This window comes from Lampetra fluviatilis, chromosome 24, assembly GCF_964198595.1.
Source record: "Lampetra fluviatilis chromosome 24, kcLamFluv1.1, whole genome shotgun sequence".
Classification (NCBI taxonomy): Eukaryota; Metazoa; Chordata; class Hyperoartia; order Petromyzontiformes; family Petromyzontidae; genus Lampetra; species Lampetra fluviatilis.
Genome location: NC_136298.1, coordinates 3,570,100 through 3,594,898, shown reverse-complemented (window position 1 = coordinate 3,594,898; position 24,799 = coordinate 3,570,100). Strand labels below are relative to the sequence as shown.

General features: G+C 48.7%; 1 protein-coding gene and 1 long non-coding RNA gene across 5 annotated transcripts in view; one reads left to right on the top strand and one right to left on the bottom strand.

Moving 5' to 3' along the window:
- Positions 1 to 22,003, top strand: part of LOC144941085 (uncharacterized) — a 67,971-nt gene extending 45,968 nt beyond the window's left edge. Inside the window, exon 3 of the long non-coding RNA XR_013639219.1 lies at positions 21,969 to 22,003. This is a non-coding gene — a long non-coding RNA (uncharacterized LOC144941085). The remainder of the gene's footprint in view (positions 1 to 21,968) is intronic.
- AGBL4 (AGBL carboxypeptidase 4) overlaps positions 1 to 24,799 on the bottom strand; it is a 423,930-nt gene that overhangs the window by 294,969 nt on the left and 104,162 nt on the right. The gene's annotated exons all lie outside the window — the stretch shown is intronic.

Genomic DNA, 24,799 nt, shown 5'->3' with positions numbered 1-24,799 from the left:
TTCACCACGTTGGTCAGTTGCTCTAGGGTAAAGAGGGCAGCTTAGGACCGGTTCAAGATCTCTGTTAGACAAGGCGGGCAATGAAACTCAGGCCACTGTGCCACAATGTTCAATACCCAGGGTATCATAATACTCCTGCAATCTCTAGCTGAATACATCTGCTAGGCATGACGCCTGTTTGATATTTTCTGTACGTGTATGAGTAAACAAATTCTCCTTGCTTCAGAAGCTGAACATGCCGTGCCCTCATTCTTCCTCCCAAGCCGTTAGAACGTGCAATCTGATTTTCTGGGAGGCACAGCCGGGCGTTATCATCTGAAGTTTATTGCCACATTTATGGTCGCGGCCCTGACAATTATGGACCCTACTGAGATAGACATATGTGAATAATAATAATGATGTAGCAGTGGCGGTAGTGGCTGCGCGTGAGAGACATTGACAAGACAGCCAGGCGAGCTGGCACTTCAGGTTTCTCCCCACTCACGTTACCTGCACGCTCGCTCATTTACTCTTGGATAATTCCAGTGAAAACTAAGAATCTCAGGTCGACCATACACGGCACCGCACTCGTTTAATAAATACACTTCATCTGGTTGTTGTCATTAATATGTATGAGCCCGTACGTGAACAATTCCATGAATATTCACATCCGTCGTGGACGCTACCTTAAAGGTCATTTGCCGGTTCTGCTCGTGCGTGACGTCACCGTCCCTTGCTGACTTTGCCTCTTTTTGCGCGATCGAATGGCAGGGGAGGATTCGTGAATAATTCACGCGCGCACGCGTTCGTTCACTCATTGTTCATGCCCTGGGACACCTGGGCCGTTGGTGTCTGAGGCTCAGCGCGTGAACGACGCAACGCATTAACCTCAGCAATGGAATTAAAACGCAGGGGGTAGAAACACAACGGATTTGCATCGTCTTCATTCATATGGCATGCCATTGCTACGCGTTATGAATAAGTGTCATTTCCCGAAACGGCACCCATTATACAATGTTGAGTTTTTTTTCTTTTTTTTAAACACGTGTGGGTTCTTCTGAGAAGTCTGTGGATTTTTTGAGTTGGCGATTCGAGCGGTAGAACTTTGAGGTTTTTTTCTTCCTGAGTCCTGTCCATGCACAGATATCAAACTATACGGGATGTCCATAAAGCTATCATCTGGTATTGAATCATTATAATTACAAATCACTTTCAACTTCGCAGTTGATTCGTTGGCAACATGTTCCGTACATTCGTAAGTGTTTTTTTTTACCGAAAATCTAGAGTGATATTCAATGGCGCATAGCAGAAGCATCGTCTTACCATCACACGTCCTTGATATGCAGAGTAACTGTTATCTGAGACGATCTCAGCCGAGACGTTTGGTGAACCCCTGAGACTCTCTCAAAACCTCCATACGATGTGAGCCGTAAACGTCGTAGTGGACGCTCCGATGCAAAATTCACCCTGCCAACTTTGCGTGCGTTATGGATGAGTTGCAGATGAAACGTTTCGCATTCATGAATTTTTAAGGACAATTTTTGATCTATTTTCGGCTGATTAACATTCTATTCTCGTCTGATCCACCTCCGATCAGCGTGGTTGGCTCCGTACGGTGCAAAAGAAGTTCATCGTACGTACATATATCATGGCAATGTGTTCAGGAGCTGAGTGTCAATGTCGTGGTCTGCTGGTCACGACGAGAGGGCTTCGGTAGGGCGACTAACGTCATGTTCCGCATTAATGCGTCTGCGCGCCAACATAAGTGGCGTCACCCGATGCCAGGAGACACCAAATAATCACGCAAGAGATGTCACTCGCAGTTTTGACATTAGCTCGAAACAAATAATTTTTTAGATCGTCTAAAATTTTGAAACTAAGTCGTCATTTTCAATTTTTTCGGGTTCATCCCCAAAAATGCCAGCACATCATTAGCTTCATTCACCACCCTCAAACTGTTGTCTAAAAATATGTATTTAACATCGGATGATGCCTTTACGGATCGCCCTGTATTTGTCTCCAATTATATCTCGAGTAGCATTGCCCCGTGGAAGAACATTCAATTGAAACGCGTTCTTGCCGCAGTGGTGCACTCACACAGCCGTGCAACGTGCACCCGCAAACAACGATTCGACTCTCCGAATGGCTCGTTCCTCTCTCCGCACGGCAGATTATGGTGGAAGAGTTTGGCGTGAAAGCGAGAGGGGGGATCGCGTCCAATTAACGGAATGGAACAAAGTGCAAAACTATGTATTCGTTTCTAGTCATGCACTGGACGTGTTTTTAGCAGATTTTGAACGGCACGGTAAGTACGCATGGCTACTACTGCTTCTGCTGATGACGATGCCCCTGCCAACTAGCGATGATTATGATCCGACTGTGACTGATGATTATTGTAAAGATGATTGAGTTGCCAGTATTATTCGTAACGACGACGATGATGCTTCCACTGCTAGTGATTAAGATGATTATGGTTATAATAATTTACTTATTTATACAGGAATGCCACACTGAGTCATATCCATTCAGGAGGGTCTTGCGTTGGTGTTTTTATTTTAAGATCTTTTCAGAAAATTAATAATGATATTCTTGGTTATTTCAGTAAAGTCACGTAGAAGGGAAATAATAGAATAATACAAATATAAAACAATAACATTCTCACGACGTTTCGACTGCAACGCAAGCAATCATCATCAGGTGTGAAATCCACAGCAAGAAAATTTAACAACAGTGGCGGTTTTTTCTTAACGTCAGCCCCACGGACAGCGATTTGGCAGTTGGTCAGGTGGACGAGTGTTCGAAAAAGAGGAGGGGGGAGAAGAAGAGAATGGAACGTGGTGAGAATTGTATTGTTTTATATATATTTTATATATTTTTTTTTATTTCCCTTCTACGTGACTTTACCGAAAGAACCAAGAAAATGAATCCCTGCAGTTACGAAAGCTTTCAATAAAACAATTAATAATGAGCTATTTATACAAGTGGCAAGAAACCGGAACACCCGGAGAAGACCCAGGCACACATTCTATCCCCGTACAGATAGACACAGATTGCGATCAGTCTACTTGTTGTACTGCCTTCTGTCTGGCGTGCTAGGATATGGCACCTCCTCGATGCCCACTGGTAGAAGGGAGTTTCACAGCATCATCTCTGTGTGCCGTGATCCTCCAACTCTAGCTGCTGCCTCCACAGTGATGGATTAGTGAGGCCACGTGCAGCAGCGTAGCCACCGTCCATCACCGAGACGTTTAAAATACTGTGCGACATCAGTCCCTAATTTCACACAACTGCATCGCCTGCACTACCAACGGTTGTTTTCTGTCACGCCGCGTGTTTATAAAAACATTTACACCACCAGTTATTAGATAAATCCAAATTTCTAACCACCCGCTTTCCTCCGCATATCGCCCAGCTCTGACTCCCTCGCAAAGAGATCTGCAACTGCAACACTCACCTTGTTCAAATAAAATATGTCGTGATGATAATAGTTATAATAATAATAATACCGATCCGTGGTTGTTTTTGGGGTAGGCCACGTGGTGGTGGTGGGTTTTATGTATTCGTGTGTGTCATTAACCCCTCCAACGACACGACAAACGAGATTGTGGCGTTTCGCACAAATGTTCTTGTTTGGCGGCCAATGTGTCGATCGCATTCTGAGGAGTGAATTGCCAATCTCACCGGTGGCCTAATACTTCTCACGACTGAATTCTTACGTACTCTTAGGTTTTTTCGGTAAAGTCACGTAGGTAAAAATAAATAATAAAAATAAAATAATTGAAATAATAATAGAAATAAAATTATAAATCACGACGTTTCGGAGGCAACACAAGTCACCGTCACAACTAGATTTACTGTATTTTTATTATTTATTTTAACCTACGTGACTTTACCTAAAAAACCTAACAGTATGAATCCTTGCAGTCACGAAAGCTTCAAATCTAGAATGAATTCTTACGTACGTATGTCTATGTCTGTTGAACTTCTTTCGCACCATACGTAACCAACCGTGCTAATCGGAGTTGCGGGGGAAGGACAACAAACTAATCGCAAAAAGCAGTTCTAAAGATATAAGTTTTAAATCTAGATAATGATAATTTCAAAGTGCTGAGCTCCAGTGGCTTCCTAACATCGGAAGGAAGAACGTTCCAGACGGCCGCAGAAGCGCACCTGAAAGGGTTAATTTAATAACGCATCACACGTCGCATCTCTTATACGTATGTATGTTGAACTTCTTTCGCACCGTAGCCAACCATGCTCATCGGAGGTACGGGATTTAACATCAACGTACGGACGGCGTTTCGGCCCGACCCGTGTTGAGCCACGTGAGGTGGCGTGCTCCAAGAGCCGAGCGCTCCGGTGATAATTCCTCTGCCATCCTTCATTAAAATCCCCTCGCCGATGTTCGGGAGTTGTTTTTTTTACAATCCCGGTGGTGTGATGTGTGACGAGTTAAAAATCGCTTATTGAGCAAATTTTTTTCCCTCAACGGGAGTGAATGAGTGTGGCCAGGGGAAGCCCGTGCATGCGAGAGGATAAATGCTTTGAATAAAAAAAATCCATACAGGTGATTGATCAATTGCACAAATTATTGATATGTGTTTGACTCGTAAAAACCCAGAGTTAAGTAAACACAATCGAATGTACAATACAATTAACTTTTTACGTGGCATCTGAATGCAAGCGCACGTGACACCGCTCAACAAAACACTGGCCAGACGTCTCTGAAAAGGTTGTAGTTCCCACACTGTACCCCACCTACTACAACCTGAACCCGTCCTGGGCCTCCCTGAGGTCGACTCAGCCTCAGATGAGTACCTTCTTGCGATGTGTAAACGTCACCACTAGGGGACAAAGGCGACCGGGCGTGGTGTTGGCTACCCACCCCCCTCATGTGCCGTACCGGCCTTTCGCACTTCCGATTAGCACGGTTGGCTACGTACGGTGCGATGGAAGTTATACATTCTACTGTAATCTATTTCTGATGTAAATAGCAACCTTTCCAGGGCTATCAAATGCATACATACTGCTAATCGACTGACTGTAAAAAAAAACTATTAAACAATATTTAGTTTTTATTTTACCAGATAAGGCCCACTGAGCCATGCAGATTTTTTTCAGAAGCGACGTGGCCACAAATGACAGCTCAACGAAGTGGCTTATCACGTGGAAATGTATAGCAGCCAAAACATCTAAACGCACGTTTCTCAATGTGGAGGGAACAATCGGAGGGCCTGGAAAAGAAAACACGTGACCACGGGGAGAGAGAGACACGCAAACTCGAAATATACAACAGGCGTCAGCGTCGGGATTGAACCAACGACCTCCTGTATAGCAGACAAGGTAGTTAACATCTCCTAGCCACCGTGACACCAATGGGTGTACCCATTGAGCAAAGTGCTGGGTTGAGCGGAGAGGTGGGCCCCTTGAGAAACCTGCCCAATGTACCGGCTGCCGCGCCGGGCGATCCAATGGGCCCCCCGGTGACCTCTGAGATGTGTGCTAGCCGTCACACCGCAGCGGCTACAACCCCTCCTCGAATCCGGCGTCGCGCCGAACCTGGCAGCGGCAAAAAAAAAAGCGAACGCGATATTGTCTCCAGCGCATCCGCCTTCTTGGGAGAATGCGACTGGAAAAGCAATTAGATATGCATTTCACCCTGATCAGTAACAAGCACCCACAGCAAACAATCTCTGAGTTCCGAACGCAAGTGCTTATGTGAGTCAGAACGAGAAAGAGAGTGAGTGGAGGAGAGAGAAAAAAATGATGGGAAATGATGGTGCTTTAATAATTTAGTGAGCCTTCATGCTTTTGTGATTTCCCATTCTTTTTTTTTTTCTGCAAAGCAGTTTTCCAATTGCCAAAAGATTGGTTTGTGTGTGTATCATTTAGCTGCATGGCTACATTCCACTTGCTAGGGGCGTGTGTGTGCGTGTGTGTGCAGGTGAGCAGAAGTGTATCGGTTATCGCGCTGCGCTACAAACCCAATGACCCGAGTCTGATCCCGAATTCCGGCCACCAACACCAGTGACGATTATCTTAACCGGCCTCGGGCCTCCCCTAGGTCGACTCAGCATCAAATGAGTACCGGGCGCGATGTGTCAAGATCGCCACTCTAGAAAAAAAAGCGGCCGGGCGTGGTGCTGCTCACCCAACCCCTCGTGCGCCGTGCCGGTCTCCGTAGCTGCTACTCGCTAACCGCACTTGCCCCAACAGTCTGCTAAGGCTATACGGGGGATCTTTGTCGTCTGTGTACACGCGTGTGTTTGTGTGGCCTCAGTTGGTAAAGGACAGCGCCTCTGAGTGCTCCGCACTGTAATGAGTAAAGAACCGACTGTGGCTACTGACCTTGGCCGCGTCCTCTCCATTTGTCAAGCCAAAAACGTTATTGGATCACTCGAACGGAAAGCCCACATAACCCGCAGTGGATACACACACGCGCGCGCGCTCACACAAGATATACACCGCGCGGGGGGGGGGGGGGTGCGCCTGCGAGATGCGCGCGCAGGTGTGTGGAGGTAAATCCTCGGGAGCAACACGACACCATTAGCGAGTGGCGTTAATGTCGACTCGGTCGTGGTCCCGGGACTTCATTTCTCACCAATTTCTCTCGACGGTAGACCGGGGCAGGCACGTGACCCCGGTGAGACACATCCATTAGCTAGGGGTATACTCGATGCGGTGTGCCGGTGTGGACATATTTGGCGGGTCGCCCACCCGGAGATAACTGCAATAAGCAAAACCTGAAACCTAGCCTGGAAATACATACACACACACTTTTGCAGAAAAAATATTTTCGTGTTGTATGTATGTATGTTGAACTTCTTTCTCACCGTAATTAGCCAACCGTGCTAATCGGAGGTGTGGAGAGTGGAATGGCAGCACAGTGGCTCGAGCACTGCACTCTGAAAACCCAAGTTCAATTCCCAATTGCAGCTATAACATATACGCTGAGTGATATCCAAAATGCACCTTGGGCCCTGCGTTCACCAACCAGCCTTGACCATCGTGGTAAAGTACGGTCAAACAAACCCTCATGACCGATACAACGAGTTGAGCGAGGCCTTCATTCATCAGTGGACTTACAAAGGACCGTGCATTATTTAAATTGATTACTATGACGGCTGTGTGTGTTGATGGAGGTAAACCCTGGCAATTTTACCACACCAGCGGCAAGGCACGTGACCGGTAACCATCCCTAGGTTGACTCAACCACAAATAAGATACCACAAATGTGTTCACGAACGCCGGCATTGGGGGAGACAATGGGAGCCAAGATGCGAGCGGTACTGGAAAAACCCCCACATCAATAAAATATATATAAAAACAGCGACAACACAATTTTTTTACCCCCCAAAATAATTGACAATAAATCTCTCACGTTTCCTATCTTTGACTCGCAGCCGTAATCCGACATTAAATTCCCGTGCCCATTATTGGTGGAGGAAATTGACTCCCAAATGAACATGAATTTTCATGGCAGCGGCAACAACCCACGGCCCAAAAAAAAACACGGAGGAGGAAGGGTTGGGCAGCACATGAATGACTTTGAATGTTCATTGTCACCGCCAAAGCAAGTGAAAGCGAGTGAACTTGTCGCTACGACCACAAGACAGGCAAATGGACAGAGATACATACTGAAAAAGGAGATGGATAGATGAGCAGACCGACGGACAAATCGCAGGACAGGTAGACAGAAATACGCAACAATGGAAGGACAGATACATAGACGGTTGGAAAGGCGGGGAGATACAGACATGGATGGGCGCACAGGCAGATGTTGAAACAGATCTACAAATAAATGGGCAGGCAGAGAGGGCAGTCAAAGACATCGACGGACAGATAGACGGCCGGATGGATAGCCAGGCAGACGGGGACGAATAAATAGACAACTCAAGTGGACAAACAGACACAAGCAAGATTGCGTGGATGGTTGAACAGGCAGGTAAGGCAGGCAGGCAGGCAGGGGAATGGATCGGCAAGAGAGGCACACAAACAGACGCGCAAATCGAGAGACGCACGGACGCCCTGCGTGCTCTTCTGCTGAAGGTCGCACACCAGCCCGTGCTCACAGCAAAAAATAGAAACACACGAACAAAGAAAAACCACCCCTCCACCAACACAACATGCTGCTCGTTCACCAATCATCGTAATAATTATAGCTCAAATGGGTGCCCGTAAATTGCCGTATTAATCAGTCCCACAAATTGTCCCCGCAGACATCACCTTCCCAAATGAGCAACCTAGACGCGTTCACCTTTGCCGCGGGAAGAGTGGCTCATGGAGCGACGCGAGTTGTTTATTGCGTTCATTAACGTACTGCATCGCGACGACGGCGACGACTATTATTATTATTTTTATTTTTGTTACACCTGCCCGGGTGGCTCAGGGCTAAAGGAGCCCTCCAACCACAGCGTGAAGGGCGCAGGTTCAAACTCTGGTAGGTAGGGGTCCGCTGAGATCACCGTTGTCACCATTATTTGCTTTTGCTGTGGGTTTTAATGGCTCCTGTCATGAGAATGTGGAGTTTAACAGTCGTTGCACCTGATGAGTTGATGAGTTAATGATGACGTCACCCTGCTGCTGCTCTATATAAGAACGGGAGACAGAGCAGAGCCTCACCATTCTGGCGAATTGCCCGATGATGCTGGATGCAATTACCAGCGAAACGTCGTACCCAAAAATTGTAAATGTTGTGGTTTCACGCTTCAACACACCGGTGGGCTAAAGCAGTGAACTAATTGTCTTTTGTCAACGTGACACTTTTTTACTGATTGGCCGTGTCGGGTGGTGGAGGGTTACGACACATGTATAAATAACGCGATCTAAACCCAAAAACGTTGATTATGATTATGAATGAGAATGTGGAATTGTCACGGCCAGGTGAGGCCAACCAAACGGAGGTGAGGACTGCCCTATGTGTTATTTTACCGTTGTTGGTGTACGCATTGTTATAGTTGATGTGTTTAACGATGTTATTGCATTGCCATGATGGCATATAGAGTACAAAGACATCGCTAGCTTCCTATTGTTTGTCGTCACAATATATTATGCTCGTTGTAAATACTGTACTATTTATTCTCGCAGTTTTCGAAATTTTTTGTTATATTAGTTACTTATGGAATGTAACATTGTCAAGACTGCCTTACAATCGTATTATCAACTTTATTATGCAGTTTAACGTAATTAAGAATACTTGCAATTTAATTTCCTTCTCACCGCAACCAACCACCCCGAACGATCTAATTTCAGCCATTTGCTTGTAGTTTGCTCACGCGATTTCGCGCCTCGTAAATCAAAGTTGTCCCTGCCACGATTCACGTTGTTGCACGATCACCAACGTCCACGCGAATTTTGTGCACGAGGTTGGAGCGGTGGCGGCGACGGCTCCGTCGTTCGTGCTACCGCAGCACAGAGCCGCCAGTCCCGAGTTCCCAGTCTGAACTGTGGCTAACACCGCTGGCTTAACACCGCACGCAGCCAACCGTTTAGCGTGGTTGGACTACGTACGGTGCGAAAGAAGTTCAACGTACGTGAGTAAAGGCGGAAGTTCAACATGCAAACATAAAACAACAACAACAACCGCCATTCGCCACTTAAGTGGCGGTGACGTCACCACGGCGCTTGTGCCAGGCCACGTGCACTTTAAGGCCACGTGAGGTGTCGAACGCCCGCTGGCGCGAGGTCACGGGACAGACCCAGGTGCCATGGGTTGACTGACTGTGATGACTGGCCGATGCACCACCTGTGACCACTACTGTGCCAACATACGTACATAAGTTCAACATACGTACATATAGAAGTTCAACAAACATACAGAAGTTCAACAAACATACATCGAATACGTAATTATATGAAACAGTAATAAAACACAAATGTAAATAACGAGCACATATTTCGCAAATGGAAACGCAACGTTCGAGCGAGAACTCGGAAGGGAGTGTAGAGTTCAAAATCAGCGACAACCCCCTCGTCCTGTGCCCCTGTTTCACCAAACATAGACAAAGATCCCCCGCATAGCCCCAACAGGCTGTTGGGGCAAGTGCTGCTAGCGAGTAGCGCAGCACACGAGGGGGTAGTTGGCCAGCACTACACCCGATATTTTACACAGCACACCAATGTCTTCATGTGTGGGCTGAGTTGACCTAGGGGAGGCTCAGGACCGGTTCAGATATACATACATCACTCTGTAACACAATTTTTGTTCCTGGGTACTAAGTGTTATTTCCTAATTGCTTATGCCTAAAAAGTACGGGAAATGTCTATTATTCCCCACAAACTTTGTTTTTGTGACCACGACTTTACGTGAAGGAATCACACAAATGCACACCACGTTTTCTCATTGAAAATAGGTACATTTCAAAGTATCACTGTCCTGGTCACAAAAGCATGGTTTGTGGGGAATAATAGCCATTTGCTGTACTTTTGAGGCATAAGCAATTAGGAAATAACACCTACTACCCAGGAACAAAACCATATTTTTTTGTTACACAGTAATTGTCACTGGTGATAGCCGTGAGCTGAAACGAACGCGGATCGCCGGGTTCGGAACGCAGCGCGCTAATCCGCTACACTACCGCTCCCCCTGTTTCACCAACACACACACACGCGCGGAGCAGTGTGGGGGAAATCCGTGGTCAAACATCCCACCCGTAACGGAGACAGTTGTTGGATGGCTTTAATCCAGCAGTGGTCTTATAAAGGGGCCCGTGAATTTTTAGAATCATTAAGCGGCCCATCTTAGGTTGTACAAATGTCATTCAACAGAGACGAATGGGCCTGCCGACTGACTCGCATCACGCACACTCGTAGGGGCTTCCTTGCAATCTTTGCAGCTGCTTGGCTGCAAGCCCCGATGCGGGCCCTCTTTAACTCCGCAGAGAGCTGTGGTCAACCAACGTCAACCGATGTCACCGTGCGGCGACCTTCCAAAGGTCATTCGGACCACGAATATCAATGAGACCTCTTCTGCTGACTGATGTGGGAGTAGAGCCTCCATATAGACATTGTATAAAACGCCTATGCTTAAGAGCTTCGGCGTATGTTCTACCTATAGCTCTATACTTACCGACTGGCTTCTACGGCAAATGTAATTGATGCACGTGTTGTGCACGTAAACATTGATTCCTCTTGACGGAGCGAAGCACGGTCGTATTGTTGACAACTGCCACCTCTTCACCATTTCATTCACGCGGGGCACCGCTCCCCCCCCAAACCCTCCTCTCCCCACCCACCCCTAAGGGAGACGAGGAGGAATTTCGTGGAGGGTGCAAGGCTGCAGCACGGATACCGTGCAGGAGAATGTAGAATTTGCGTGGGGAACATCTGCGCCACGCTGCGGCGACGAAACAAGTGAAATTCCCTCCCGACACCGCGTCGACTAGAGGCGTGGACACATGATCTCGCTGTGTATTGTGACCTGCTGGCGGGGGGGGGGGCACGGGGACCTGTGGTGTTGATCGGGGGGCACGGGAACCTTTAGTGTTGATGGGGGGTGGGGGGCATACCAAGAAGGCTTTTATTCCTTTTATCCAGACATTCCACAAACTCTACATTAAGTATGTTGGGAACTCACAAGTTAATTATACAAAACAACAATATACTCAAAGGGGAATGAGTAAGCTGTAATTAATCCCCATGAAACAAAAGTGAGTTAATGAAATCTGAAATCAATACACAACGCAAATGGTTATGCCCACGGTAATAAAAATAATGATTACGCAGTTTGAAAATGTTAAAGGACTTGTAGAAATTAATCCAAAGCGTGGGTTGAAATATATTACTAAACTACAGTATCTCGCCCAATTTAAAGGAATTTTTATATCTAAATTAACTTTAATGATCCAGACCCCACCCCCTAACTTTTTTGTGATGTTGGTTCCTAGAATTACTCACTAAATGTTTCGCTTTTGCACTTTTTTAATTAATTTTAGTAAAAAAAAAGGGCAATTGTAATAACATCTTGTCTTCGAATTTCAAATAAGGAACGGTCTTAGACGGAATATCCGTGCGTGCGTGCGTGTCTTGCCTGCGTTACGCGTGTGCTTTCAAAGCGATCTGGGGCAGTGTGGGTTTTCACAGCTCCTAACCCCGGGCACTTCATTAAGCAAAATAATTTCAAACTTTGGTGAAGTGAATGAAGCAGAGGCGTGCTACATTAATTAGCACATCGTAGTTTTAAAATGGGTTCCAAAAGGCAATCAGTTCACATGCTCTACTTTAGGGACACACCTTGCTCACGCGAATACCAGGAGAGGAATTGTCTGAACTATTAATGGTCCCTCTCCGCACCTCCAATCAGCACGGTTCGGCTACACGCGGTATGAAAGAAGCTCAACGTACATACATCATCGATTATCTGGCGGCTTAGAGGGGAAGGCGGTGCCGGATTTTCAATAAACGCCCGATAATCACTAATCGTTATTTAAAATAGCTTATTTTTGCACATTTTTGGATAACATTCTTTTTTAGGTGTGGGGCATATTTTTGTTCGTGTTTTAAATTAGTTTACGATGTTAAATTTGCATAGATAAACATATAAATAGACACAAAATAAATATCCTAATGTAAAAAGTTACTATATTGTACCTCCCATCTCGAAGACTCAGCATGGGGTGATGATAGGGGGGCGTAGAATTGGAGGTGGTTATTCACCTCCAATCCCACTCCATCAGCTGGGATGGAGGTTCGCCGGATTGGTCTGGGACCGCTGGATAATGTTGGAAGCCGGATAATCGCGCGCCGGTTAATCTATGAAATGTACATGCCAGCAATATCGTGGTTGCAATCATTTAAATGGACACCTGTCCACTTTCAGAAAGACTTACAGATTTCCCGGGCAATTTCGAGGAATAAAAACAGGTACAGGTGAGAATCCTACGGTGAATGTCGATTCACTGTGACATTTTTTTATGGAGACTTCAGGGAAAGGTTACAGAATGATTACTGAAATCTCCCTAATCAATGGCAACGCTCTTCCTATTTCATAACGCAACGATGAATGGGTTCAACCGCAATGACCGTACCATTGGGCGGGTCAGCTTCGAGAGATGTAACATCATCATCTGTGCAGCGCTTTGTAAAATCATACTTTTATTTTAATACGAAATCCCGTGAAACAATTGCACAGAACTGCTGGAAGGTGTGTATCAAAGAGCCTCCAGTTTATCCTCAACAGACTGTTGTGGCAAGTGCTGTTAGCGAACACACGAGGGGTGGATGAGCAGCACCATGCCCGGCAACCTTTGTCTCCCGAGTGGCGATATTTACACATCACACCAGGTACTCGTTTGAAGCTGAAACTCAGGGGAGGCTCAAATAATCGTCAATGGTCGCTGGGTTCCTATCGTGCTATATGATACTCTACCGCTCCCCACAAAGAAAAAGATCCCCCATATAGCCTTAACAGACAGTAGGGGCAAGTGCAGTTAGGGAGGGAATGGGTGGCCAGCACCACGCCCGACCGCCTTTGTCTCCCCAGTGGCGATGTTTACACACTGCACCAGGTACTCATTTGAGGCTGAGTTGACCTAGGGTAGGCCAGGAACCGGTTAAATAATCGTCAATGGTATTGGCCGTGAGCGGGAATCGAACCCGGGTAAGCAGGTTCATAGCGCAGCGCGCTAACCACTACACTACCGCTCCACACACACACACACGGACACGGCGGTTTTTGATAAAGCCTTGGATTGATGGAGGCAAAAGTCGGATTTAATCTGTCGAAAAACGTAACGAATCTGACCGTGGCATACGCAGCAGCAGCAGGAGAGAGAGAGATCGATGTGGCAACGCGAGGAGCCCGCGATCCTGTGCTGTAGTGGCAGAGCCCATTAAACATTTACATCACCGCCACTTCGGCAAGCGTGGCCCAAATATTTCGACCTTGAATTCCAAAATGGAGAGCCTTGTTTGCTCAACCCCATTAAAGGTCATCCTTACAAAGCGGGCGGTGGTATGTTTTCATTACCGCCGTGACTGTAACTCTAAATAATGCCTCGGCAAACGAATACTCGGGGAATGGAAACACCCCCAGGTGCACACGCACAGCCCTTTGCCAGGCCTCTTGCACGAGGGCCTCCCCCCATGGCATACTTCACCAGATCGGTCACTTGCTGCAGGTAGGGCAGCATAGACAATGGAGCATAGGGGCCGTCCATAAATGACGTCACGCGATTTTGGACGATTTTTGACCCCCACCCCATTCGTCACAAGGCGTCACAAAAAGTCAGACCCCCCCCCCTCAAATATGACGTCACAAAGCTCTGCCCCGCCCCCCCCAAATATATAAAACATGCTTCAAATCGCTTTAAACTATTGTCATTGTAGTGCGTATTCAACGTGGCGCTGCGCTCTGATGTTGTAGAAGAAAACATTGATGTATTAAAAAGTCTGTTTAATTAAGTAGAACGTGTTGTCTATATTTATTTAAAGTTACACATTTTGATGTGACGTCACATTTCTCAACCCCCTCCCCCTCGTCACACATCGTCACAAATGTCTGACCCCCCCCCCACCCTAGGTGCGTGACGTCATTTATGGACGGCCCCATAAGACAGCACAACGATGTATTTTACTGCACTGCACACCGCTGCCCACGAGCCACTGTTCTGCATGCTGGGCGCCCATTCAACGTCACATCCAGAATCAGCCCAACTTCACGTTCGAGATCTGACGAGACCAGGTGCACTGCGGTTGATTTGGCCATGGGCGCAGGTGTGGCGTGCGATGGAATGAATACATGACGTGAGTGATCTGTGATCGTCAAGTTAAAGCTACGAGAGTGGCCTGTTAATGGGCCTCCGGTAGTGTCACGGACGCCTGTCCAATGTGAGTTTAGATTGCTGCTTATAAATGTCCACGTCATGAGCCACTTAGTTGAGATTTGTGCCCACGTCGCTTTTGAAAAGAAGCTGAAATAAATAAAGTTTTATTTGAATATGTTTTTTAAGTGATTTGTTTACCTTTCTGATACTATGCAATCCTGTCGTGTTGTTGTATTGTTGTTGTTGTGTCGTTGTGATCAGCCTCTACTGGGCATCTGTGAAAAATAGCTTAATATCTCATCGGATTCTCCAGTATAAAAAAAAAATATTCTGATATATGATAGATAAATAAATACAATTATAACAATTTCCCCCCTCCCCCACCCGTAATCCAACAGGGGTGAGTCACTTGGCAGGCGACCCTTTGGTGGGGTAAAGTGTGGGTACCCCACCTCTTCCAGGCCTCCTGGCGAGCGTGAAGAATGGCAGATCCCTCGAGTGGAGGCTGCCCTCAGCAGTGACATGAGCAAGCAGTTGCAGGGCTGCGCCCTTTCCTTTGAATGAACCAACCGAGCGTCAACCCTGCTCGAAGGCAACATCGAACTATGGTGCTCTCATCCATTGGCAACAAAGGTCCACTCCTGACAATTCCACATTGCTATGGCAATGTCCAGTGTCGCAAAAGGTCCCCAACCTATTGTGTTGATGGGCCCTGACCCGACACCTACCGGGGAATTGACTCTGAAGCTTCCGATTGTGCGTTGAGCAATCTAACCACGCTGCAACCCACCCAGGCAATGAGCAGAAGCCAATACAATACAACGTGGGTGCACGTGGCATCTAACTGTGACTGCATCTCAATCGATTGCACAGCAGCAGTGGTCGCATGTGTTATAGAAATGAGAGGAAGACGCATTCAGCGATGGGCAGAGTCAAGACGATGGTGTCGAGTTTTCTATTTGAACAGGGACAGGGAATTGACAGCACGGATTGCTGGATTTGAGAGTCTAGTGAGATGAGTGGGGAGATGTAGGAGAGTGCGTTGAGGGGAGTAGAATGAGATGAGTGGGGAGAAGTAGGAGAGTGTGTGGAGGGGGGTGGAGTGAGATGAGAGGGGAGATGTAGGAGAGTGCGTGGAGGGGAGTCGAGTGAGATGAGAGGGGAGAGGTAGGAGAGTGTGTGGAGGGGGGTGGAGTGAGATGAGAGGGGAGATGTAGGAGAGTCCGTGGAGGGGAGTAGAGTGAGATGAGAGGGGAGATGTAGGAGAGTGCGTGGAGGGGAGTAGAGTGAGATGAGAGGGGAGATGTAGGAGAGTGCGTGGAGGGGAGTAGAGTGAGATGAGAGGGGAGATGTAGGAGAGTGCGTGGAGGGGAGTAAAGTGAGATGAGAGGAGAAAGGCAGGAGAGTGCGTGGAGGGGAGTAGAGTGAGATGAGTGGGGAGAGGGAGACAGAGGAAGACGTTGAATGCGATCTTGACATGTGTGCGGGGGACTGGATTGGGCGCGAGTGGAGCGATCAGAGTCATTTGTTGGCCGATGGAGGGGCTTTGAGGGTGATTCGGAGTTTGGAGACACGAGCATCAGGCTGCGGGGAGATCGTAGACGACGCTCACCGAATGCACTGGTTTTCCAGCTTGTGTGTGTGTTGTGTGGGTTGTTTTTTTGCATTCTTCTTCTATCACTACAACTTCGCCTCGCAAAGCGCGGACGCAATCTCAATTAAATAGCTGTCAGTCTCCCGTCAAGAGCGTCGCGCTGGTCCATCGCCACGGCGACCGGCCGCCTCCTCCCCCTCCCCCCAGTCTCCTTCAGCAGCGCGATCGCCCAGTCATTACGAGCCGTCACTCAGACGCGGGACAACCCACGCCATCTGGGAATTTTTTTAAACATTTTATTTCCGTGCTCTTAGTCACAAGTCTCATTTTTGCCGGCTCAGTCGGGGGGGGGTGGGGTGGGGGGGGTTCCCCCCCGGCACATCAACTTGCTCACCACACGAGCGCGCGTAGGGCGGAAAAGAGTCTGTGGCGTGCAAACAAAAGCGACGTCGAGGATTCGAAGCCGGGGTTGGTCCACGACTCCGGCGCTCGATTCGCACTCGCGCCGGTCGCCGAGATGAGCGCGCGCGGTGCGTTGAAAATTCTCGCGACGGTGTCGATAATTCCTTCGCTGAGGTGGAGATGTCGAGAGCGGTGGCGGCAGTAGGGACGAGCGGTCAGGGGAGGCAGGAGAGGCAGAGCCTCACCTGGCATACTCCAATGAAAATAGCCGTTTCGAAAAGTAAAAAAATATATATATGACGTAAAAATGAAGATTTTTTCTACTGATCTGTGTTATAAATGTCATTTCTGTATGATTCCGATCATTACAGAGAGATAGTAACAGGCACGCGCTTACTGCCCGCGCTCCATCCAGTGTCTGAGGGGTTGCGCAATCAGAGGGGAGGCTGAGCTCGTCGCTGCCTCCTCGCCTCTCGTCTCTCGCTGCTTTTGCAGCGGAGCTCCGCCAATTTGGCGATTTTGACTGTAAAAATGTGTTGCACACTCGAAATGAAGGACGTGGGCAAACACATTTACTGTGGCACATCTGTAAGATGCAACAGCACGTGTGTCACACGGAGCAAACCTCAACTGAGTCGCCATTAACCACGTGATTGGTGTACAAGTGTGGTTCGTCAATAACCCTGACAGCTCCCCACAGGCCCAACTCAGTTATCGCACGCTGGTGTACACACGTGCATTGATGTACTGCGCAGCACGTAAGGACTTTCACAAAACCACACTTTACTCCCCCCTTGCTGCACGAGGAAATCGTTAAAAGAGTGGTCCATTCCTAATGCGCCACAAATGATTGGAATCGTACAGAAATGACATAACACAGGTCGGCGGGGGAAACAAAAAATCTTAATTTTTATTTTTATAATTTTGTACTTTTCGTACCAGATATTTTCATTGAAGCTATGGCAGGTGAGGCTGTGCCTCCCGTGCCTCCCCTGAGCGCACGTCCGTGGTAGACGGTGCAACTGCACTGGAGCCCACGGGCTGGAGGGGGGCCCAGGGGCCGGACTACGAATAGGGGGAGGCAATTGTACGGGGTTGCCATGTCGTTTGTTCTATGTATGTACGTTGAACTTCTTTTACACTGTACGTAGCCAACCGTGCTAATCGGAGGTGGAGCAAGGCACCTCCACCCTCCTGCTAACCGCGCTACGCCACAGACGGCAACAGCACAGTTCAGAAATCATGGAGTGGAGCTAATCTTACCGTGAGGTCCTGAACCAAAAGTGAAACATTCCACGTTACTATGGCGAAGGCCGGTCCGTGAGAACGGGCTAGCCCCCATGTTGGCGTCTTTCAAAGTGGTGTTATCAACCAGAGAGGGACGACAGCATGAGTTGACCCCCTAACTCAGATCTGCGCAGGGCCGTAAAAAAGGCTTTTGAATGCTTGGGGCAAAAAGGCAGATGAGGCCTCACCTGAGGCCAGTCCCCTCCGCAATTTGTTAGCAGCCCCCCTAAGATCTGCGGCCTCGGGGCAAATTGCTCACCCTGCCACCCCCCCCCGGCCCCGCACCTGGTCAGATAGATAATTGCACGGAGAGGAAATTATACAGACACACGGATGTAAATATAGCAAACATAAATATATAATCTCAGTGGTTCCATCTCAGTGCTCGAACGTGGCCATTATGAGTTCCCTGAGCTGCCTAGCCACCTCCAATTATTCACAATTAATGTCAACTCGCCATTGTTAATTCATCCAAATATTTGCATTTTGTTATTTTCTAAGAACAGTCGAACGCCTCCAGGACCCTTTGGTATTAACAGCGCTCCGCGAAAAAAAAAGAAAACGACGCCGTCAATGCCATCATTGCATTGACGAGACGGAGCGTCGCTCGAACGTCATCGGGACGTTTTCCAAAAAACTCAACAAAGTGTTTTTACCCATTGCTCTCAATCGCCGATTGTTGCATCAGCGTCTGGCCAACTCCCGACATGACGGCACCGCTGACCGTACGGACGGCACGTAACGTTATGGTCAGTCCTAGAGAGCCGCGTGGAACGGTCAGCTATGCCGGACTACAATTCCAGAGGTCTGCGGTTTAATTCGTGAATCACCCCCCGCGCATTTGTCCACCCCGGGCAGTATAAACCGGTTGGCCACAGTTAATCGGTCGACAGGCCATGCGCGGTGCAGTAAGGTGTGGGTTCTACAACCTCATCCAGCGTGGAAAAGTATACCAAATGTCCTCCAAAGGGGATCCTCTGAGCTGCCTCTAGTGGAGGCCCGACTGCTTGCAGTAGCGCGAGCGAGCAAGTTGCAGAGCCGGCCACCTTTGCCTTTATAGCTGACTGGCCCGCCGCCATTGGCCACTCAATGTCCCAAAAAATAACAAAAATCCATCGCGGGGTTTAATCTTTCGCTAGCGACAGCAGCAGCAGCCGGCATCACCTTGAGGGCCTTTAACACACGGAAGAGCATCTAAAAACAATGTCAAGGGCGGCGTTATCATCCGGAGAGTGGTTTAGCGATGAATTATTCACATTGCCCGGCAAACGGCTCCGGCCCCCCGTTTTGGGGGGAGCGGCGCGAGGCCTCCTCCTGCCCCGCCGCACACGCCCGGCGCGCTGGGGGCGCGTTCATCACGACGGTGGCGGAGACGCCGCTCTACGCTCGCTCGCAACCCACTCCCGGCGCGCAGGGGAGGAGGAAGCGGGCAGCAGCGGCTGTCTCTTCTGTCCGCTGATGCGAGAGGCTGGAAACCGCGGTGCCGCTATCGCGTTGCTATATGTGTAGGTTTTTTTTTTTTACAATTTTCATTTATAATTGTTATTCTTTATTGGGCGTCCGAGTGGCAAGTGTCCAACCGAATGAAGTAGACGAAGTGGGCATGATAACAACGTTGCTCTGTGGGCTGTGATGTGTGTATGTATGAACGTTGAACTTCTTTCGCACCGCACGTAGCCAACCGTGCTCATCGGAGGTGCTTTTTTGCATTAAATCCTAGCGGGTGGAGCAAGTGGTGGAGTGCTAAGAGCGCACTGGGTTGTGAACGCGAGAGACCAGTGTTCTTTTTTTTATTTTTATATACTTTGACAAGAACCCGGTACAATGCACAAACTGTAACATGTGGAGGGGGGGAGAGAAATTCTGCGGACCACAGGTCGAACTCAGCGCTCCTGGGTTCTGGGAAGAGGAGGATGTTGGGCTCTCTGCCCTGCTCACGGAGGGACTTCGAGCGGGAGCGTAGGTTATTATACGAGGGAGGAAATACTTTTTTTATTATTCGTACAAAATTTAACAGGTAAGGCCCACTGAGCTATAAAGTTATTTTTCAGAAGCGACCTGGTCTTACAAATGATCGCTCAACGAAGTAGCGTATCACGTGGGAAGAAATATCAACCGAATACTCTAAATGCACGTTGATTTAAATGTGGAGGGAAAAGCCAGAGGGCCCGGAGAAAAATCCACGTGACCACAGGAAAAGAGGCACACAAACTCCACATTTACAGGCATCGTCAGAACCCACGACCTCCTGTACACCAGGCGAGGCAGTTCATATCTCGCCACCACCGCAGAAGGCAGCGGAAGAGGAACACAAGTAAAGGTAAAAAAAGGGGTGGGGGGTGGAGGGGAGAGAGAGAAGGGGAGTGCACAGAACCAAATCCACCAAAACAAAATAACCTGGACGCGCCAAATGAGTTTAACGGCAGTATAAGTCCCGCAGAGAAGTGGTGATTAACACCTGCCTGTCGCCGGAGGTGGTGGGAGGGTGGGGGTGAGGAAATCCCTCAGAGGGTAACCGGAGTTCGTCGCAATTGAGACGAGTAAATGTGCTTGGGGGGGGGGGGATAGGACACATCGCGAGACGGGTTAGTGGCCGACGGAAGAGACCGGTGGTGGTGGTGGTGGATCGGCAGCGTGTAAGAGAAGGAACGACTCGGATACACAGCGACGAGATCGAGTGGGAGCGAGGCGGACGCGAGCAGCAATGGACCGCGAGGGAAGGCGACGGGCGTTGTGGAGAGATCTTCATCTAGCAGGGGATTGACAATGGCTGGTGCTGCTGCAGATGATTCATAATGAATTGGGATCAACAACAATGCCCTGTAAAGCCAGGTCAATCAATGTCTTTGTCTGACAATAAACATTTCAACAAATGCTCTGAGATCAGCCACGTGCATAAAACCTTCGTTTAAAGAATAGTAAAACATGTACAGTATATGCAATGCTCCAATAATACAAAATGTGTGTTTTCCAACAGGTCATTCCGAAGGATGGAACAATGACCACCTTATTCGAGACCCAAACATCATCAGCACCTCCTGGCTTTGACACTTCTGGCAGACGCCCGTGTAACCATCACTCGCATCAGCACATCACCAGGCCGCTGCGATAATTTCTGTCCTGAGTGTAAAACGAACCACGGAACACAACGCGACCGTGGCAATGCAACCCAAACTATGGGCCACGCAGTAAATCTCTGCAGTCTGTGTGCTCCTTCGACGGAGGTGGAATGGAAACACATTCCTGCGGAGGGAGCTGGTAGGAACGTTGGGTTGCTCGGTCAATGGCCAGGGTCAACGGCGGCGTGGTGTATTCCGCAAATATGGCCGACTGTGAGGGCGGGCACAAGCCGGCGTGAGTAGGTGAAACGTTGAGTTTTATAAGGGCACCACGGGGTGACCAGCCCCTCTCCACCCAGCCCCACCCCTCCCACCCCCCACCCAGCCCCACCCTCCCCACCCAGCCCCTCCCTACCTTCCCCTCCCCACCCAGCCACTCCCCACCCTCCCCACCCAGCCCCTCCCCACCCTCCCCTCTCCACCCAGCCCCACCCCTCCCATTTTTTGATGCACGACGGACGGACACAATAATCCCCTGTGTGCTGGTGTTACCAGGAGGTTCCTACCAGTAAAACTACACAAACTCTCTCCCGAAGCCCTCTAGCGGATAGCAGAACTTGACATTAGCAATGCGCAAAAAGTAGAAAAAATTCCAAAGGAAATTATTTTCACGCGGAAAAAAACAATGTTATATTTTATTATCCTCGTTTATCCAAGCAAGAGCCTCAAGACTCCTTCTCAGGAGGGTACTGCCAAGTTTTCGCAGGAGTGGGCGACGTTGCTGCTGCTGCTGTGTAATCCAAATGGAGTAGTTTTTAGGAAATATTCCAGCATTTGGATGGTTGGCAAACACCAGTAACGCTGTGCGTGTGTGTGTGTGTTTAGTTATGAAGCGGAGAAGCTGGAGGAAGCCCAAGCAGTAACAGGGGGACGGCGTCCGAACTTCACAACGAAAGCGCCCAAGTCGGGAACCGAACAGAGGCCCCTTCTTGCCGTGACGCGCGAGCATTGCCACCGCCACCCAATCCTCAAACAATCTGGTGACAATCGCGGAATTCATTATTTTAAATTAATTATTCGTTCAAAGTTATGATTAAAATTATAAATTTCTTAATGGTTTCATGGCGTATGTGTAAATAAAGCCTTTTTAATGAGACAATATAAATAGTAACTAATATCTTCATGTGTCACAGACGGATGCTCTTTAATGCCAATGCATTGCTTACGATACGCGTGTACCTACATCAGGCCGTCGCTGCGAGCAAGGCATGTACGTGGATTAACGAGAAGTGCTTTGGACAGCCGCATGCAAATATAATCTGTTAATGCAGCTAATCAAAATATGATTACGCGCAACGCAGTGTTTAACCAACGTGTAATAAAGGTTCAATGATATCCACTAAACATGCAATTTAATTACCATAATCACAGCCAAACTTTAATATAGCTTTGCCTTGCGATCAGCTAAACCGCAATTCGTCAAAACTGGCTGTCGAGTCGGTGTGTTGAGAGGGAAGATCTCGAATTCCTCAAGCGGGGATCTCAAATCCGATCTCTGAGATGGCGCCATGGGGCCCGTCCCACCCCTCAATGTCTAACTGGGCCTTCTACCGCATCACGTTACAATTGAAAGATGCATCAGAATATGTTTAGTTTTTTACTATTTTCTTCACCCTGGAGAAATCCGATGAGCCATGAAGCTCTTTTTCACACGCCTCCAGTAAAAAGGGGTACGGGGTTAGAAAGTTACAACAACAAACAACACTACGAAAAAAAACGATAGGAGTTGAGTAAAGGAAAGAAAATTACTCAAATGTAATTAATATTCTCAATTTAACACGTAGGCTTTCGCGACCAGTATTATTCATAACAACGGTTCTGGGTTAGATCGCGTTATTTATAAATGTGTCGCAACCCTCCACCACCCGACAGGGACAATCAGTAAAAATGTGTCACGTTCACGAAAGACAAATAAGCTCACTACTTCAGCCCACCGGTGTGTTGAAGAGTGAATCCACAACATTTACAATTTGAGTTGTACGACGTTTCGCTGGAAATAACATCCAGCACCTTCGGGCGATTTGCCAGAATAGTGAAGCCAGACACCTGCTTCCGGTCTTAAATAGTGCAGGATGACGTCATCATTGTTGAACCCCATCACGTTTCGAGATCAGAGGCGGGGGTGGGGGGGTGTATGCAATTATGTAAGAGATCAGTAATCAGCCACTTAGCATGTGATTCACCTGTAAGGAACTGCAATGTGTGTTGTGCACGGCACACGAGCGGATGGGTCGGCACCAGCACGCCCTGCGGCCTTTGTCTCCCTCTTTGCGATGTTTATACATCACAACTAGGTACTCATTTAAGGCTGAATAGACCTAGGGGAGGCCCAGGACCGGTTCAGATAATCACCACTTGTGTTGGCCGTGAGCAGGTTCTAACTCACCCCGCTGGGTGTCACAGCGCAGCGCGCTAACCACTGCACCACCGCTCCCCACGTACACACACTCACACGCAAGAACCCCCAAAGTTAATGTTAACGAGCTACGCGTGTTTTTTTGTGCCATGCGCGCACGAACGCGTACCACATCTCTATCTTAATTTGCGTTGGCGCACGCGATACAACTCGCGTGCACTCAGCATGCTGCTGGCACAAAGCGTAACGTTAATCTTTTTTCGTTAAAATACAAAAATGACTTTTGCAAGTGTTTAATTGGCAATCTTTTCCCCAAAACAACTCTGGTCGCTGATAGCAGCCGAGCCGCGCGCTACGTTTTTGTTTGTAGCGACTGGCTCGTCAAGGGCAAGACGGACGCAGCATTTCCCAAGCACAGCAACGCTGAGAGGCTTCACGTCTGTCATAGGAATGTGGAATTTGCGCCGCGGTCTGAGGCCGGCTGACAAACGCGAGCCCCCTCCCCCCCCCCTGTGTTGTTGTAACGTTCTGACTCCGTGCCCCTTGCTGGACATCTGCGAAAAAGAGCTTTATAGCTCATCGGATTCCTCCTCCAGTATAAATACATATTGTGGTTGCGCTCATTGAGTTCTCGAGCCAGGCTGGCCCACGACTGAGCGAGGATGCTGCCCCACGGCTCTTCACCGAGGACACCGAAGGGCGTGATCTTAGTTTGTGGCATTGTCGCTATAACAACAACAAAAATCAGCACATCGCACACATTGAGGACAGAGGGCTCCACGCTATGGGGCTTCGCACATGCACGTGGCAGGTGCAGTTGCGCACAAAAAAAAACAGTGGCCAGGCGTTTGCAGTCGGAAAAAAGTGGGTGCACGACTTCACACGTGTCGATCCTTGGCGGGGTGTCGTCCCCCTTCCCGACCACTCCGTGGGCTTTCCTCCGGCGACACCGCTCTCCTCCCGAGCCGGGCTCAGACAGAGAGTAATACCAAATGTCGTGGATCTCGGCAAAGAAATGGAACCGAGGCGACCCGGATCGTTGACTCAGCGCTCTAACCGCCGCCCCACCGACCCCTTAATACACGCCGTACATCTCGGAGTCATTAGCGGCGAGAGTGATCTCCGCGCCTAATGTGTCCTCTGCGCGCCCTTATTAACATCCGCAGGCCACGGAGGTGTCCGTGCACAAGACAAAGCTCCCTCATTGAGCCTCGCGGACCTCCGTTAGGGCGAGGGCTGTTAGCGAGCGTCCCGAGCGGTGCGGCACAAACGGGCAGCGGCAGCTCGGGCCGCGCAGACC